The 16,925-nt window shown below is 36.9% G+C and overlaps 1 protein-coding gene across 3 annotated transcripts in view; it reads left to right on the plus strand.

Moving 5' to 3' along the window:
• The window catches only part of CTNND2 (catenin delta 2), a 641,466-nt gene that overhangs the window by 67,735 nt on the left and 556,806 nt on the right, over positions 1–16,925 (plus strand). The window lies entirely within an intron of this gene.

Consider the following 16,925-nt stretch of genomic DNA (forward strand, 5'->3'; position numbering starts at 1 on the left):
CAAGACATATACCTATTCATAACTGTATGCATCATGTGATTTACAATTTTTTTTTCTTCCGATAATTTCTAGATTGTTAGATATGTATGTTCTCATTCCAGGTTAGGAATTTTGAATAATTTTTCTGAATATATCTTAACTTTCCTTAACCACCTTTTTAAATCAAAGAAATCCCCATTTTGACAAATATTCATAGCACAAAGAGTTGATCTTAAGGTCTCTGAGAATTTTAGTGCATATTCTATTTAAATGGCTAAGCAAAGCCACAGCCTTAGCATGTATTTTGAGCATATATTTTCCAACCCAGTTTATGGGAGGTGGGGGAAATGGTGACACTATGTATTCTTCTAACCTCAGTCCCTTAATTTTTTTAATTGAAGTCAGAGAGGATTTTTAATAATTTTGTAGGCTGATTTGTAGTCTACAGTGAAGTCCCAGAATCTTCCAAACAACACAGAAGTGCCCTTTTTCATTCACCTTTTTCTTCTTAATGAATGAGTGATTTTTATTTTTTTTTTGTTTAGTTTGTGGTCATTTACTGACCTTTTTTTGTTATGACACTAGAAACCTTCTCAGCAATTAGTTCGCGTGAAGAGATCACTACCACCGCCACACAGTGACATTTCACCTTGCCACCAATAAATGAGGGTAGAGAGAAATAAATGCAGCAGCAGACATTTTCACAGTGATGGGATTTAATTTTTTTTATTCTAGTCTTTTTTGCAGACAGGTGCTTTGTCTGTCCTTGTGAATAAATTACTCAATATAAATTACTTAATATTTTCTGATTTTTATGTTTTACTAGTTACAATAGCTAACCTAACAAAAACGTTTTATAAATAGAAGGATTTGCTCTTCAAGTGTCTTCTTATATTTTGTTTCCTGCATTTTTTATTCAGGTGCACAGTCTAGTGGTTAGCACTGAAGTGATGTATTTTTAGCAAGGTAAATGAGATATTGTATTTTGGATTATTCTGATTCTGTTTGATTTTGGTTTTGCATTTGGCTGGCAGCAGTGAAGAATTCAGATAAACTTGTGGAATGACAAGCCTGTGTTTGTAAAAGGCTGTCCTGTTCTCAAGCTGCACACATAATTTTTGCAGTGTTTCCTTTCTCCTGTGGGAGATTTCTGCTATTGGATGTTATCAGCCCAGATGGTTACAAGCATGAGACGCAACCTTTAAAAGCGATGTTTTTCAAGTGTTTCCCCTGCCTCCACAGCTGTAGAAATTTCATTTTTTACTGATTCCTTTCCAGCCTTTGGTTGGTTTAGGCCGCTCTTGGAGGTTCTTCCTGAGCTGCACATGAAACACTGTTTTCAAGCTCATTTGTTTGATGGTAGCTGGCACAGAGGAATGCATGTGCTAAAGAATTACTAAGATATCTCTCTGTATTCCAGCTTACCTTATGTTTGGCATTTTTAGAACTTTTCGTACAATCATCCTGTGATAGTGACGGATCAGTTTTCTCAACAAGAGCTTCTAAACAAGGTATTATTTTCTGTCATCTAAAGATGAGTAGCTTAAATGACAAAGTTTAATACTCTTGGAAATAAGATAAAGGAAATTATTTAAATGAACTATTATATAAAAACCTTACTGATTTCACACAGAAAGATAATTATCATTACACAATGTGACCACAAATATCAAATCCAGCATTATTTACACAGTCTAGGAAAATTTTGTTTCTAGTGAAAAAGAAATTGAGCATGAGAAGAGAAAGGAGGTGGATCACGTTGCCCAGAGAGGTTAGGCAGCCTCCTAACCCTGGGGGCATTCCAGACCCAGATGGATGAAGCCATGAGCAACTTGGTCAGATTTCATGGCTGACACTGCTTTGAGGAGAAGCTTTGCTTGGATGATTTTCTGAAACACTCTCCAACCTGATTTAGCCTTTGATTCTATGAAAATGAGTTGAAGTCACCTGCTGCTGCTGAGAGCGAAGTAGTTGTGTTGTAGCTCTTACAGGTCTCTTAATCAGTCATGCCCTGTATAAAGATGATGAAAGAAACAAGATTTAATGCTTAGTGCAGGAAAACATTCATCCCTGAATATTTAGATTTTCCCCATTGCCTTTTGTTTTGTTAGGAAAGTTTGATAGCCCCAAAATATTGCAGTCTATCAGGCAAATACACGGAGTTTATTGATTCCCAGTTTCTGAAAGGATACCTGTTCACAGGTGGTCATGGTTTGTGTTTGCAGATCTGTGGTGAAAAAATGTGTTCTGTACTTGAAACAAATAGGAATTGAGATATGACTGGAGGAAGGTAATGAATTTTCTATATATTAAGAAGAGATCTACTGAACTCAAAGAGCTTGTTGCAGAATAATGTCCAGAAAAGGCCTGGAAAATCCCTTGAGTATTTGTTATGAATGGAGTTACTTTCTGAGATCTTTTAAATACCATTTTTAGCTATTCTTGTTTAGCTTTTATTGTGTGCAGTTTACAGGTTACTTTAACTGGCCCTGCAGTCTAGCACTAAGCCTTTGTCTTATAAAGAGAAGAGCAGTTGGATCTTGGGCTATAGAATATTTAAATAGTGTAAAACTTTACTTAATTTTCCTTGGCACTAATGGCAATATGCATAATACGTCCTTAAACAAATGACTTTGTATTCTTTTATTTAAACATCTAAGGCCATCTGCAGAGGCAATGAAGAGTTTCTAGGTGTTTGATTGTGTGGTTTTGCTTTTTGTTTTTGTTGATCATGTTTGCCTTTGTTTTTAGTACAATCATTGCTCATCTATTTGTATATATACACACATATATATATATATATATATGCACACACTCTTAGTATAGTGTTTGGGGTAGCCTTGGTTGGGTAGGGTGTTGGGTGACAGGAGGAAAAAAAGGATGTACTGGGGTTTTTTATTTCTCCATTCTCTTCCCTTTACCCTACCCCCCAACAGCTCCTGGGACACTGGAAGCATTTTGTGAGTAGGAAGGGTGATAAGAAATCCCCATAACCCAAAAGCTGTCCTGTTTTCTTTCCCCTGACGGTCTGGGAGATGCCAGCTGCTGCTGTGGTGCACAGCCCCTTGTCTTGCTCAATCCCATAACTCTGGTGCTTGTGTGCTTTGGGAATGTGAAGGTACTTTTGTGTTTGCCAGCACACTGCTGTGTATTTCTGAGCAAATTACCATAGAAGTTCTAAGTTCTCAGAGGATAAATCTTGATGTCTAGTCTCAGTCTTAGCTCAGGCTTCACTTTTGACAGCTCCTATCAGTCTGTGTGTACAGTTCCTAAGGGCCTTTATATTTATTGCACAATATAGAACCACCAGAGGATTTTCAGAATATTTTGCTACCTGAAGTAGTGAGATCAATCAAGTAGGATAAGGTAATCTAGCAACTGTGTACTTCATTTAGCTTCCCAAGGTAATGAGCTGTCTAGCCTATTTGCTAGAAATGCCTGGTGTGATTCCTGGCTGTCCTTTATCAGAGAAGAGAAAATAGTGTCTTCACGTTTACAATTTTGATAAAGTTTTTTCATTGCTCAGATGAAAAAAATATTTGATAGTTTTTTTGTTGCATATTAAAAAGAGTAAAATGCCACTGGTTAGGAAAAAAAGCTTTTTACCTTTGTTGTAAAACCTTATTACTTCTGTATAGTGCCATACTTCTTAGAAGCCCTAGCTGGATTTCCCTAGCAGTTGTGCAAAAGGACTTTCAAGCTTCTTGTAAAACAACACAATTATTTTTTAAATTTTTGTTTTGAATTTAGAGCACATTAATGAGAGACACTGATGTCTTTCAGTTGGTGGAATTCCATGTCAAATAATAAGAGTTATCTTTGGTGGATTAGGAGTTTTAACTTCTTAAACACTTAGGTGTTTAAAACTAAATGGCCAGAATACTTGAGTCTAAGTACTAGAGGAGAGGAAGTCTGTGTGTGGAAATTAATTATTTGCTTCTGTGGCTAAGTCTTGGATAGTGACATAAAAATTCTGGGAGTATTCTTCATTCCATTACCTTCAATCCAATTCCTTGTGGGAAGTGAATTCAGCCCTGACATGAAAATGTGGGAGGCTACAACTTAGCAGGCATCTTACATTCCTTATTTCCATTCCCATTTGTCATTGAAAATATTACAGACCTACGCTTTAGAGCCCCAGAAAAACTGAGCAAATAAAGGTTCTGCTGGAGTAACACATGTCTCTGGGTGCTGATCTTTCCTTCCCTTCCCTAAACAAAATAAAACAAATCAAACAAACAATATAGATAAAAATCAAGAACATGAGAGCAGCCAATACCTTGGCTGAAATGGGGTGGGCTGAGAACTGATGGAAAGGGGGAAGAAATACCTTTGGTTCCTAGCAAATCTGAACTTGAAAACCATGAAAACTGCATTTTCTTCAGTAGACTGACTTGCTAAAAAAAACAATGGATTAGGTAATTTATAAACATTTAAATACAGAATAAAGTGCAACTGCAATGGTGTTTTTTAACCTCATACTTGGTTCTAGATATTTGTTGCTTCATACAAGTAAAGACACACAAGACTTGTTATTCCATGCTTCACTTTTTCATATGCATTCTTGCAGTTCTTTATCTGATGACTCCCTTTCAAAAAAGGAAGTTATATAAGAAAATGCACATCTACACCTGTGTGAAGGACAATAGACATGTGATGGCAGGTGGGAAACCCTATTATTTCAGCCTAATAGCTTAGAGTTGACGCACAGTTCTGTGAGCACCTATTGCAGTGTCTGTGTGCACTCACTGCCCAAGGGTATGGGGCAAATCATGGGTTGCCATGGAAAGGCATCCCAAGATTACTCCAGCTGGTGAGGAGGTTTAGGGCTTTGGGAAGCAGGTGTGCTGAGCATCAGGAGTTGGCTGCTGGAGTGACCAGAGGGTCCAGGGGAGCTCCCAGAGAGACTCCCAGAGTGTGGGGGTGGCAGTGTCTGTGCATGAGGCCACTGGAGATGAGAGGATTCAGACATGAGGTACAGGGCAGACTGAGAATGCCAGGTCAGTCACTGGAGAGTTGCACAACATGGTTTTCCCACTAGTGGACCTTCATCCTGGTCTGCTAGTGGTGAACAGGGTGAAGCTGCTGGCAATGTTTATATTTCCAGATGGCAATTTACGGCTCTGAGGTAGCTGTGCAGCTGCCTGTACATGTCAGCATGATGTTTCCATAACCATATGAATGAACTTCATGGAATCATTTAGGTTAGAAAAGACCTCTAAAATCATCAAGTCCAACACTTAACCCAGCACTGCCAAGTTCACCACAAAACCATGTTTCTCAGTGCCACATTAACACATCTGTTAAACACCTCCAAGGATGGTGACTCTACCACTTCCCTGAGTTGCCTGTGCCAATTCTTGACAACCCTTTCAGTGAAGAAATTTTTCCAAATATCCAAACTAATCTTCCCCTGGTGCAACTTAAGGCCATTTCCTCTTGCTCTGTTACTTGTGACATGGGAGAAGTGACTGACACTTGAACCAAGCACAGGTTCTCCTGGTAGCTACTTGACCTTTCTTTGTATGGCTGATTCTGCAGTTTCTTTCTCATTTTTGTGTAATTAGTTTTGTAGCTGGAATCCGACAGCTGTCTGCATGGGATCTGGTCACATCCCATTTTTTTATCCCTATTCCACGCTCGATTCTAACTCCATTTTTGTTGGTAGGGGAGACTAAAATATCTGTTGGGTTTGCCCTATCTTCTCTGATGTACAGTATTGCCGCTTGAGGTCTCCAGCTCATTGAGTGTGCTCAAAATACATGGTTTTGTCTCTAGTCCTGTTCTTTGGAAGTGCTAAGCAGAATTTACAGCAAAGCTATCAATTCATATGAAAATGAGTTCATCCAAACTGCCTATCAAGTAAAAGACCCTTCTTTTTTTTTTCTTTTTTTTTTTTCTTTTTTTTTTTCTTTTTTTAATGCAACAATATCACAAATGTGTTTGTTGTTTGCCTGTTACATGGAACATTAGAATCAAAGTTTCTGGTTATCACATTGTACATATCCAAGACAGTAAAGCTGATTGTAATTGAAAGCATATTTATATTAAGCAGCAAATATGCTCATTTTTAACATAAAGAAAAGCGTTCATTAGAAAAAAGGAGTTCATTTCTTTTGAACAGAATGAAATGTAAGTTTAATTTTCAGAACATTGCTTGGGGCAATGGTTTGACATTTTCTTGAAACCGATCTGATTAATTCTCAGAATTACGCTGAGAAATGTCACTTACTGTAGAAAATACCTTTCTAAGAAATGAGCCTCAGAAAAGAAGAAAATATTTTTTCTTTACAAATTACTGTGTGCATTTTAGTTGCAAGGGCAACAGCTTTACTTGTGTATTGAACTTGGTTTTATATGATTATGGAATCAATTCAGAATCTTAACGGGAAAATGATATGGATTGAACCAAGCCCATTGTGCTATTTTTGTGAAGGTGACCTTATAGAGAAGGTGTAAAGGCTTTCCAGTTTGAAATTTCAATACTCTTCTGCTGTAATTTTTATAACACAAAGTTGAGTTGCTTGTGCAAAATCTCCCTTAAATGAAACAGACTTTTTCATCTGAATTAGTGAATGAGTGAATAAATATAACAAGGTTGCATACTATCACTTACAGGACATGCTAATAGAAGTATTTAGCTTATATAGTCATCCAGGACTGTGAAGAGTTCAGTAGACTTAGTAGATCCTACTGGACAGTGAAATGATATTTTGAATTGGATATTGAAACTAGTGTGGTTTTAACAGCTGGTAGAATTTCTAGAGCCAAAAGCCAGACTTTGATGGTCAGTTTTCATCTAGTGCAAAGTTTAAGGTTTCTGCCAGGGGTACCATTTTCACATCTGAATCATGATTTGTGGTTGTTGTATAGAGCAAGGCCAGGAGAATGCACTGTCTGAGGGAAATATCTTTTTCAGCACTGTAAAAGGTTTTAATAACTAAGTTTCTTCATTAAGGAAAAATATATTCTTAAATAAAGAATACAAAATAAAGACTATAAATATTTTAAAAACTTGATAGAGTTTTAGATGCTTATTATTTAAATTCCACCATGTATGATTTTTTTAAAATGAAAAACCAGTGGGGATTTGGACCTCCTCACTAGTTGACTCAGTACTATAGTTTACTGTCTATTTTAATACAACTTTCTTTCTAGTTATAGAACTTTTTACATGACAAAGAAGTTGATCTGTATTTTTGTGTAGTGTTTAATGTAATTGTGAAAAAATGATATTTTCAGGGCCCTATATTCTACACATTAAGAAGAGAATACAAAGCCAGTTGTTTTATTCCCAGTTCGGGAAAATGTAATTTTTACCTCCAATTTAAAAAAAAGTAATTCTGCTTGAAGACAAAGAAAAGAGAATGGATTTGTGTGGTATGCAACATGCTTACAGCACAGAACGTGAAAATAAAGGGAGCGCCTCTGAAATTGTTTGAACTGCTTTAAGCTTACATTGAAGGGAACTCAACCTTGCACTATGCTTGTTGATAACATTGATTTAAATTTCATATGTTAATGCACCTGTTAGTTGTTGGATATACAAGTTGATGTATCTAAAATCCATTCTGACCCCTGTTATCTGAAATGTACGTCTTTACCATTTAAAAGAAAAAAAAAATTAATTGTTCAAACACTTTGTAACAGTGGCCAGTATCTTTTTTTTTTCTTCCTTCTCTTTCATTCCCAGGTTTACAGATGGGGAAAAGGATAAGAGAACAGAAAATGTCATTCACTCAAGGTGAATTAAGGTGGTCAGTGAAAGGACCCAAGTGTCTGAAGTCCCAGCCATATAACCTTCCTTATTCTTAATCAAATTCTCTTTCAAGCAATCTCAGTTTTAATTAAATAGAACTAGTCCTATCTCTAAGCTTCATTAAGGTATCATTAAGAAACTAGGGAGATGAGAAAAGGATGCCAGAGTTCCTTCAGCAGGACCTTAAATTCTGTTTCTAAACCATAATGCATATTCCATTTCATTTAATTATTAAGAATGCTGGTTTCTGTTGAATCCTTCTGAAATACAAAAATGCTGGTCGTATTCTAAAGGAGCCTTCCAAAATTATGAAATAAAAATTGTCCATACATTCATCTCACCTTAAACATTTTTGGGGTCTGGAGATAACGGAAGAGGCTTAATTGTGGGGGGGAAATTGCTTAATTTAATACTCAATACCTGGGAAAAACCACACAAGTTGTGAGTGAAGTGTCTGTAGTTGGAAATTGGCATCATGGGAATCTCATGATGTTTAACAAGACCAAGCGCAAGGTGCTGCACCTGGGTCAGGGCAACCCCCGGTACCAACCCAGGCTGGAGGGTCAACAGAGCAGGGCAGCCCTGCCCAGAAGGACTTTGGGGTGCTGGAGAGGCTGGACATGACCCAGCCATGGGCACTCACAGCCCAGAGAGCCAAACGTGTCCTGGGCTGCAGCCAAAGCAGCGCGGGCAGCAGGGGAGGGAAGGGATTCTACCCCTCTGCTCTGTTCTGGTGAGACCCCACCTGCATCCAGATCTGGGGGCCCCAGCACAGGAAGGACATGGATCTGTTGGAGCAAGTCCAGAGGAGGCCACTGAGATGGTCAGAGAGATGGAGAACCTCTCCTGGGAGGAAAAGCTGAGAATTAGGATTGTTTGTTCTGCAGGAGAATGCTCTGGGAAAAGCTTATAGAATACTTCCAGTACCTAAAGGAGAATTACAAGAAAGACAAGGAGGACTTTTTTACAAAGACATATAGTGATGGGACAAGGGGGAATGGCATCAAACAGGAGGAGGGTATATATAGACTAGATACTAGGAAGAAATTCTTTGTAAGAAGTGTGGTGAAACACTGGATTGCAATGTTAAGAGAAGTTTTGAATTTCCCATCCCTCACAGTGCTCAAGGCCAAATTAGATGTGACTTTGAGCAAACTAGTCTGATAGCAGATGTCCCAGGCCTCAGCAGAAGGGTTGGAATTAAATTACTTTTAACGTCCCTATCAACTGAAACCATTCTATGATTCAATGGTTTGGGACAACTAGAAAATAGTAATTTTTCACATGCTCTCTTTTGATGCTAAAATATTGTTACTGTCATCCTGAAATCAAGTTTGTCTTTATGTGCTATTCTATTGTGCATGGGGCTTTTTTGTTTAAGCACAATGAAGTCCAGAGTTTCAGGTTTTCATCCTGTATTAAGGATTTGTAGACAGGTCAGAGAATTATATGACTATGGAAACAAGTCTCTTCAAGGAGGAAGAGGAGAAAACATAATGTTGTAATAATTTTTAAAACCAAGAGGCTGAAAACTGTTGACTTTTCCTTAGAGGTGAACTGCAGCACCATATGTGAGCAATCTAAAGCAGTCTCTAATTGCACAGTGTTTTGAAATTCACAGCATATGCTTGTGTGTGGGGATGACTAATTGATGTCCACTCAGTTTTCACAACACTCTCAAGAGCAGAAACTGCATTCCAACATGATAACTTCTTTTTTTAAAAGTAATGGTAAGAGGTAATGGTACAGGTGCTAGGAGTAAATGGCAAGGTGGGCATTGAGCAGGCATTTTGGCCTGAATTCATATGTTTAGAATTGCTTGCACGCCCTGTGAAATTTATAAAGTTAAAGCTGTCTCCTTAATTTCTTTTCAATTTGTTTTTCAACCTGACTTTAATCATCTGAGAGGTAGAGGACAGAGGATGTGTCCTGAAAGAACATTGGTTTGTTTATTTGGTTTGAATTGTTTTTCTCTGGAGACAGAGCACAGCAAGCGTTATCTTTGTTCAGCAGTCTCACCAATATGCCTTATTCCTGGCCAGTTCCTTCCCTCTTCCTAGAGGGGATCAAACAGCTTTCATCCTCTTCAGCTCACTGCTTGCACTATCTGCAGAGCTCTTGTTTTGAGGCATTTCTTTTATGTCTTTGGTAATCTTTGGGGCCTAAGGAATTGGCCTTGTTGCTTTCCAGCACCAATGAATTGAGCCAGGGACTAAGGAAGGACTTGCAGTTCAAATCCAAGAATGGTTGTGGTAAACTGTACATTGATTTAAAAAAAAAAAAAAGGGGTTTTTTTAGCATTTCCTCTCAGCACTATGCTTTAGGAAGAAATGACTCAATGAACTGTAACTTCTTTTCTTCCCCTTTGCTTTTCTTTGTTCTCCTGGCATTTTCCCTTTCTTATTTGTGAATCTGCAAGCTGGCTGCATTTAAGCAATACTTCCCCCTCTTTATTTTGTTACCCACTCTAAAGATAGGATATACATTTGTTACATATACAAGAAAAACCTCCTGAAGTGACATGAAGGATGTAACTCTCACCAAGAGTGACACTTGCACACAACACGTGCTCTATTTGCCTTGCAAGCACGGGCTGTGTTTAAAGTACACACTGCACTGGGATTTCTGGATGCAGCCACACGCTCTCTTTTTCCAGTCAGGAAATGTGCAAAAATTAGAAATCTGTGTACTTCAAAAAGTGCAAAAATTATTTTGGACTCTCTCCATGTGTTTTAGAATTTAGGCTCGTTTGGACTCAGCATTCAAAATGAATCAGATTCACATCAAAAGATTCCCTATAGCCTGACTACAGGGAGCTACTAATGCAGGCAAAGAGTGAGCTCTTACTTAGGCTTCCATTTAGTTTCACTTGATCTGATCCCTTCAGGAAGAAATTTCATCAGCTTCATTGCTCTCTAGGTAGAAACATGAAATCCTTAGTGGTAGGCTGAAAACTGGGCTACAGTATGATTAGAAAATGAGGTGGAAACTTACAGTGACCCAGTCTACCATAGGATATTCATATATGAAAGCCCAGGATGTCAGCTCTTTTATGACTGGAAAGTTTCTTCCAAAGAAAATGTAGTTCATTCATCCAGGTGAGTTTAGAACCTGGCATGACACAGGAGAAAGCCTTAATAGGCATGGGTCCTACCTCTTAAATGCACTGATATTTTGCTACTGAAAGGAATTTGCTTTCCATTGTTGTACTGAGAAAAACACACTTGCAGTGTTCTCCCCATCTTTCTGGTTCTAGCAGAGAACATGTGCCCCAATGCCTTTTACACACTTGCACAGCTATTATTTTAAAACCAGGATCCCTAAGGTTCTCATAGTATTTTTTTTCCTGAAAGCAGACATAGGTGGAAAGTAAATCTGCCAGCATATTGATTAAAGGAGCAATGTAGCCTCTGATAACCATTCCCTCACAGTTGCTTTCCCAGTGACCTGCTTTTCTTACTGAGGAATTCAAGTGTGGTCCTACAGCTTCTGAAGAGCAAAGTGCTGCCTGTCATCACATCTGTGAGATTTGGGTCACCAAATACTGCAGTTTTCCAAGCCACTATCTTCTTAACCCATAGCTGTCCAGATGAGATGTCCCACTGATTTGTAAGTGAGGGAGACTCCTTTCTCACAGTGTCCTTCTTTCTGTGGAACAGGGAAATTCAAAGATGTTTGTACTATTTCATATGTACCTACTTGAATTTGTTCACTGCACAGAAAGAAGCAGCCTGCAGTGAAGGGCTCCTGTGAATCTATGTCACATAAGGCTCACAGGATATGGATTACTATGTAAGGAGTGCTTTAAAGTAAATATGCAGGCAAGAATGCATATGTATGCACACATAAACATGGCTGTAACATGTAGGGTGTATTTACCGATATGCACTTGCAGGTTTTTTAAACTGAAAACCCTATTGCTTGATGAATACTCAGATTTGCCCCTCTTTAGACATCTTTTTTGTCTCTTACTTACTGTATTTTTACACTTGCTAGTATTTCCAGAAACAAGCTCAGCACCCACACCTGTGTACTCTGTTCAGTTTTGATTTCTGCTATACAAAAAAAGGGAGCACAAGCTGGAGAGGATGCACAGAAGGGCCACAAATATGATCAAAGGACTGGGAAGTGTGCCATGTGAGGAAAAGCTGAGAGCACTGGGTTTGTTCAGCCTGGAGAAAAGAAGGCTTATCTCTATGTTCCAGTATTTAAAGGCTGGCTAAAAAGAACACGGAGACTCCATTTTTACCAGGAATGACATGGAAAAGATGAGGGGTAATGCATCCAAGTTTCTTCATGGAGATTCTGGTTGAAGATAAAAGGAAACTTTTTCACAGTGAAAACAATTACCAATTGGAATGATCTCCCTGGGGAAGTGGTGGATTCCCCAATGTCAAACACTTATAAGAGCCAGCTGGACAGAGTGCTGGGCCATCGTGACTAGACCGTGCTTTTGCCAGGAAAGGTTGGGCCAGATTATCCTTGAGGTTTCTTCCAACCTGGTATTTTAGTATATTTTGATATTCTAACTACAAAGCTGAAGCGATGAAAAAAGAAGAACTATTTCTCATGATGTTGTTCCATCTTTTAACAGATAAAAGTGAAGCTTTCATAGTTTTCTTCTAAAGCATTAGCTGTACAATTCCCTTAGGATTTTCTACTATCAGAAATTCAAAGGTAGCACTGACAGCCATGACAGCAAGACTGAGGTGTTGATCTGCAGATGTATGGTGTCTTAGTTATTTTCAGTCTAACTCTTAAAAGAAGTTAGACAAAATAGTATTGGACATATACATTTACATAATAGTTATGAAAAATTATTATTCATCTCCAGTTAAGGTTTTGCTTTCTGTCTTAAAGTATCTCCATTTCTGATGGGAAACTTTGTGAAAGATAAGCAACTTAGGGGAAGTTTTAAGATTTCTTAATGCTTCAGCAGTGAATAAACACTTGTTATCAAATGTCTTCCACTGCTGCAATAGCTTTGAAAAAAAAATTAGTATTTAATATATTTCTTAAAATATTAAATAGTCATAGTGAGTGCTTGACCTTATGCAAAAGTATAAGAAAATTATAATAAAGGATCTACTTTAGTAAACTGATTATGCTACTCTCATTCATGCCTGGAGTTTGATTGACTTCACCAGTGCCTCTCATTGAAGTCTTCTTCAACTTCAGCTGAACAGTACCAAATGGATAGTACTATTTAAAATCATTTCCCTACATGTGTTACTTAAAAAAAAAAAAAAGACAACCAAACCACCTAAATTCCACTTATTTTTCCTTTACCTTTTTTTAAAGCTTCCGTATTTTCACTGAAGTAATCATAGTTCCTGAAAAGCACAAACAGAAAAAGAAAGTAATATAGAGGCATTTCATCAATGGAGTGTTAGCTGTTCAAGATGGATTTGACAGCTTCTCTCTTGGGATCTGTGCAAGAAACCGCTGCTGTGTTATGTATATCATATTTTTATTGTGTATTTCTATATAATTAAATCTTAAAAAGGGAAGCTAATTTTGTTTCAGATACAATTTTACATAATAAATTTATCAAACTACTTGGTTAGTGACTGGAAGTATCCCATCTTATTTAATCATCTAAATGTGTGTATTTATTGTTGGTGAAGCACCATTACTGTAATTCTTTATATGCATGTACTTAAATTAAAAAGCCACGTGTTACAATTTGCTGGTGGTAGGAACTGGAAAAAAAGAGATGTCCTTAGGTTTCCAAAACCTGACTTATGAGTGTAGTGATCATCTCAAGGAGTTCTATATAAAATTGCTTGGTCTTTTTGTCATGCATTTTCCGTTTAAGTCAGGGAAAGTTGTATAGCTAAAATCACGCTGAATTCATTGCAAATCTAGGGCATGCTTAAAGGGCACTTCATCTGAGCAAAGAAATCATTGCTTTGACTGTGGCTATGTTAAGTGAGAGATGGAAGTGAATAGCTTTTAGTTTATTGCTCATTTGAAAGCTAGAGGGAAAAATGGCCTTTGTCTACCTGCCAAGCTCTTCCCCTCCCCTGCCCAGACTTACTAAAAATGCTTATTTTAAGTCTGGCAGCAGTTACCCTTCATTTCTTTCAGGAGCGTTTTCTATTTTTTTTCATCATTTTTGTTCCTTTCTTTCCTGTAATAAATTTTATCTATTTAAAAATGTAGTAAGTAAAAGATAATGGGGCTTTGGGGCTTGAAAATAAGGCCCAAAGAGAGTCACTTATTGATAATTTAATACTTAATTCAAAATCTAATCACTAATATGTACTCTTCAGTTGCTCAGTTTTTCTCTGTGCAATGATAAATGAACCTGTTATATTTCCTTAGGAAAATTTTAGAAGTCCTACCTCTATGTATATACTATAATGACATCTTATTGCAGATGCAATAAAATTGTGTCATAATGTTGAAATCCAATAATTGCAGCTTGTAGCAAATTTGTCATCTGCATATATGTGGATATGACACCTTATTGTTGTATAATTTAAAAAGGAAAATGAAATTATGAAGTCTTTTGTTACCTTAAAAAATAGTGCATTTAATGCATTAATTAGGATGTGTTTGCTTTGAGACCAGCAAAAGAACAGAAAGTATCTGTTGTTTTCATGGTAGATCATTAAATAACACAGGCTTTTCTTAATAGAAGTGATCATGAACTTATTGTGATTTTGCATTTATTCTGCTTTTAATCTTCTCATTCATTTGGGAATTTTTGAGCTCCTAGCAACACCATGGTTATCAAGTAGGCAGTTCTTGGAGATTTTCATGAGAGGTTTGTTTTTATGGAGGAGAAATAAAAGTTTGATTTTTTTCCTTCAAAGCTGTATTATGATAAAGCACTTTCCATACTCAGGGGTTCCACTTAATGTATAGCTAAATAAACCTGAAATCTTGCCAAGTCCTGCAACTCATTGCAAGAACAAATGAAAACAGTTCCTGAACTGTGTGTCTTTCTAGGTGATGTTGTGAACATGTCCATTTATACTTTGCCCTTGTAAGTCAGTGTTACTTACTTAGAGTTTTAAATAGCTTTTAAGTTTGCTCTAGAGCGACTGCTGATGCCAGGAACAAAGTCAAGAAACAGTTTCCCAAGAAGAGAAAAATAAGTCAGTTTTGAAAAAGTCAATCTCTGTTTGAATTGGATTCAGATTTTATGTGAGAAACTGAAAAGGAGGTACTCATGATGATATTAATAAACACAAGCCAAAGGGAACAAAAACTCTACAGAAGTTAAACTTGGGGTGGGTGTAGTAATGAGCTCCCAAGCTATGCTTCCTCTTTGCTGCACTGTGTTTTTGGATTGTGAGAAAATCAAGTAATTCAGTAATAAAGCATTCCTGCTACTTGAAACCCTTTCCTAAGTGAAATATGTCCTTATTATTGGTCTTACGTTAGCCAAGCCCAGACTTAGCTCGATTTACAAAACTTCTAAATATTTTTACTTTGAGCATCTTCTCACCTAAGCTCTGATGTAATTTTAGCTATCATGGTCTTTTATTCTTCTCCATCTAAATTAAAACAACCCCTTAAAAAGTACTTAAATTCCAAGGATATAAAATTAGCAGACTGTACTTTGTGATGGCTATTACAAAAAATGCTGACCAGAAAAAAATAATGTTGTAGCAACATTATTCCTGCTTGATAAAGATGCTATAAGATAAATGTCATTACAGTATGAAACATTTATCAAAAACAAATATCAGGCCTCAGCTGTTGTGCATATTGATCCAAAAAATTATTTCATCAGCAGTATGGAAGCTGTTTATTTTTGCATCGAGGTTAAGCACATTAGGATGATGATTCCTTAAGCACCTTAAAAGGATATTTAGGAGAGGTACTTTCTCTTTTTGCCTTCATGATTAAAGAGGCTGAAATTCTTTTCTGAAGTTTTGAAGTTGCCAGACCCAGGAGAGACCACTGGTTTCTCTGAGCATTCCACCCTGTTGTTGCCAGTACAAATGTGATGGGAGAATTTTGATTATTGTGTAGACTCTGAATCATTCTTAAAGTGCAGTGTGCATATGGCAAAAGACGTACCTATCATAAAAGTATTGATCTTCCATAAAAATTGCATCCTCTGCTGGCAGCCAAACTGGGAAGAAAATGAGGTGGTAGTGCAGGATTGGCAGTTTTCATGAAAGTCAAAGGTCTGATTAAAAGCTGGAAGCTTGTGGCTTATAAACCACTGTGGCAATATTTCATCAGTAATAGGCATTACAAAGTACAGTTTGAAGTAATAGTGATATTTGTGGTTGAAAATAAATTTTTGGATTCTTCCTGGTAGTTTAATAATCTGATCAATTGGGTTTAAGGGGGAAAGAGCTTTCTTCATAACGTGACTTAAATACCTTTAACAACATGTCTGTGTGACAGAAAAGACATTTTTAGGGAAGGACTGTCTTAGCAAAACAACTTTGTTTCCTATTAGTTTACTTAAGTGTTTTCAGAGATATCCTTCCTGCAGTTCAAGGTAAACTTAAAAAAATAGAATGTTAAGAGTTTTACAGGCCATTATGTAAGAATACTGTCCGTAAGAATTAGACATCCAGTTTGCAGCATCACTTCTCTCTGTTTCAAAATAATTATAATTGACAATTACTGTATATGTTTAATTTCCATGATGCTTTGTTGGACAATATTACCATATAAAATTAAGTTTTGAAGTTCATTTTTTGATTATTTTAATCTCTTTTTTAAACATAAGTCAAAAATAACTAATTGTTTTGGCTTATACAAAACAGGAAAAAGTAAAACTGATTTGGCATGCAGTTTAGCTATTTTAGTGTGGTTTATGGAGGATGAAGGTGTTTGGTTTTGATTTTTTTTGTGTTTGGTTCAGAATTTTTGTGTGTGTTTTCTTTTTGTGTTTGGTTTTGTGCTTGTTTTGTTTGTGGTTTGTTCTTCTTTTCCAAATAATGTAATTGTTTTGCAAAGCATTTGTGTTTTTCCTTGGAGGCAGTATTTAATTTAGATGAAGTACCTTTCTAGAAGTAACCATGCTTCTCCCCTGTTTCAATCTGTGATGTAAAATGTAAGTAGATAATTGGATCTCTGGGAGACATTTCATAAGAGTTAATATCTCATAAAATGATGTGTGCTGGATATGTTTAGAAAATTACAGACACCACACTATTTGTGTAAAACCTCTCACTGCTACACATTTGAGGTGTTAATACTTCTGTAAAAA

This window comes from Zonotrichia leucophrys, chromosome 2 (assembly GCF_028769735.1).
Source record: "Zonotrichia leucophrys gambelii isolate GWCS_2022_RI chromosome 2, RI_Zleu_2.0, whole genome shotgun sequence".
Taxonomy (NCBI): domain Eukaryota; kingdom Metazoa; phylum Chordata; class Aves; order Passeriformes; family Passerellidae; genus Zonotrichia; species Zonotrichia leucophrys.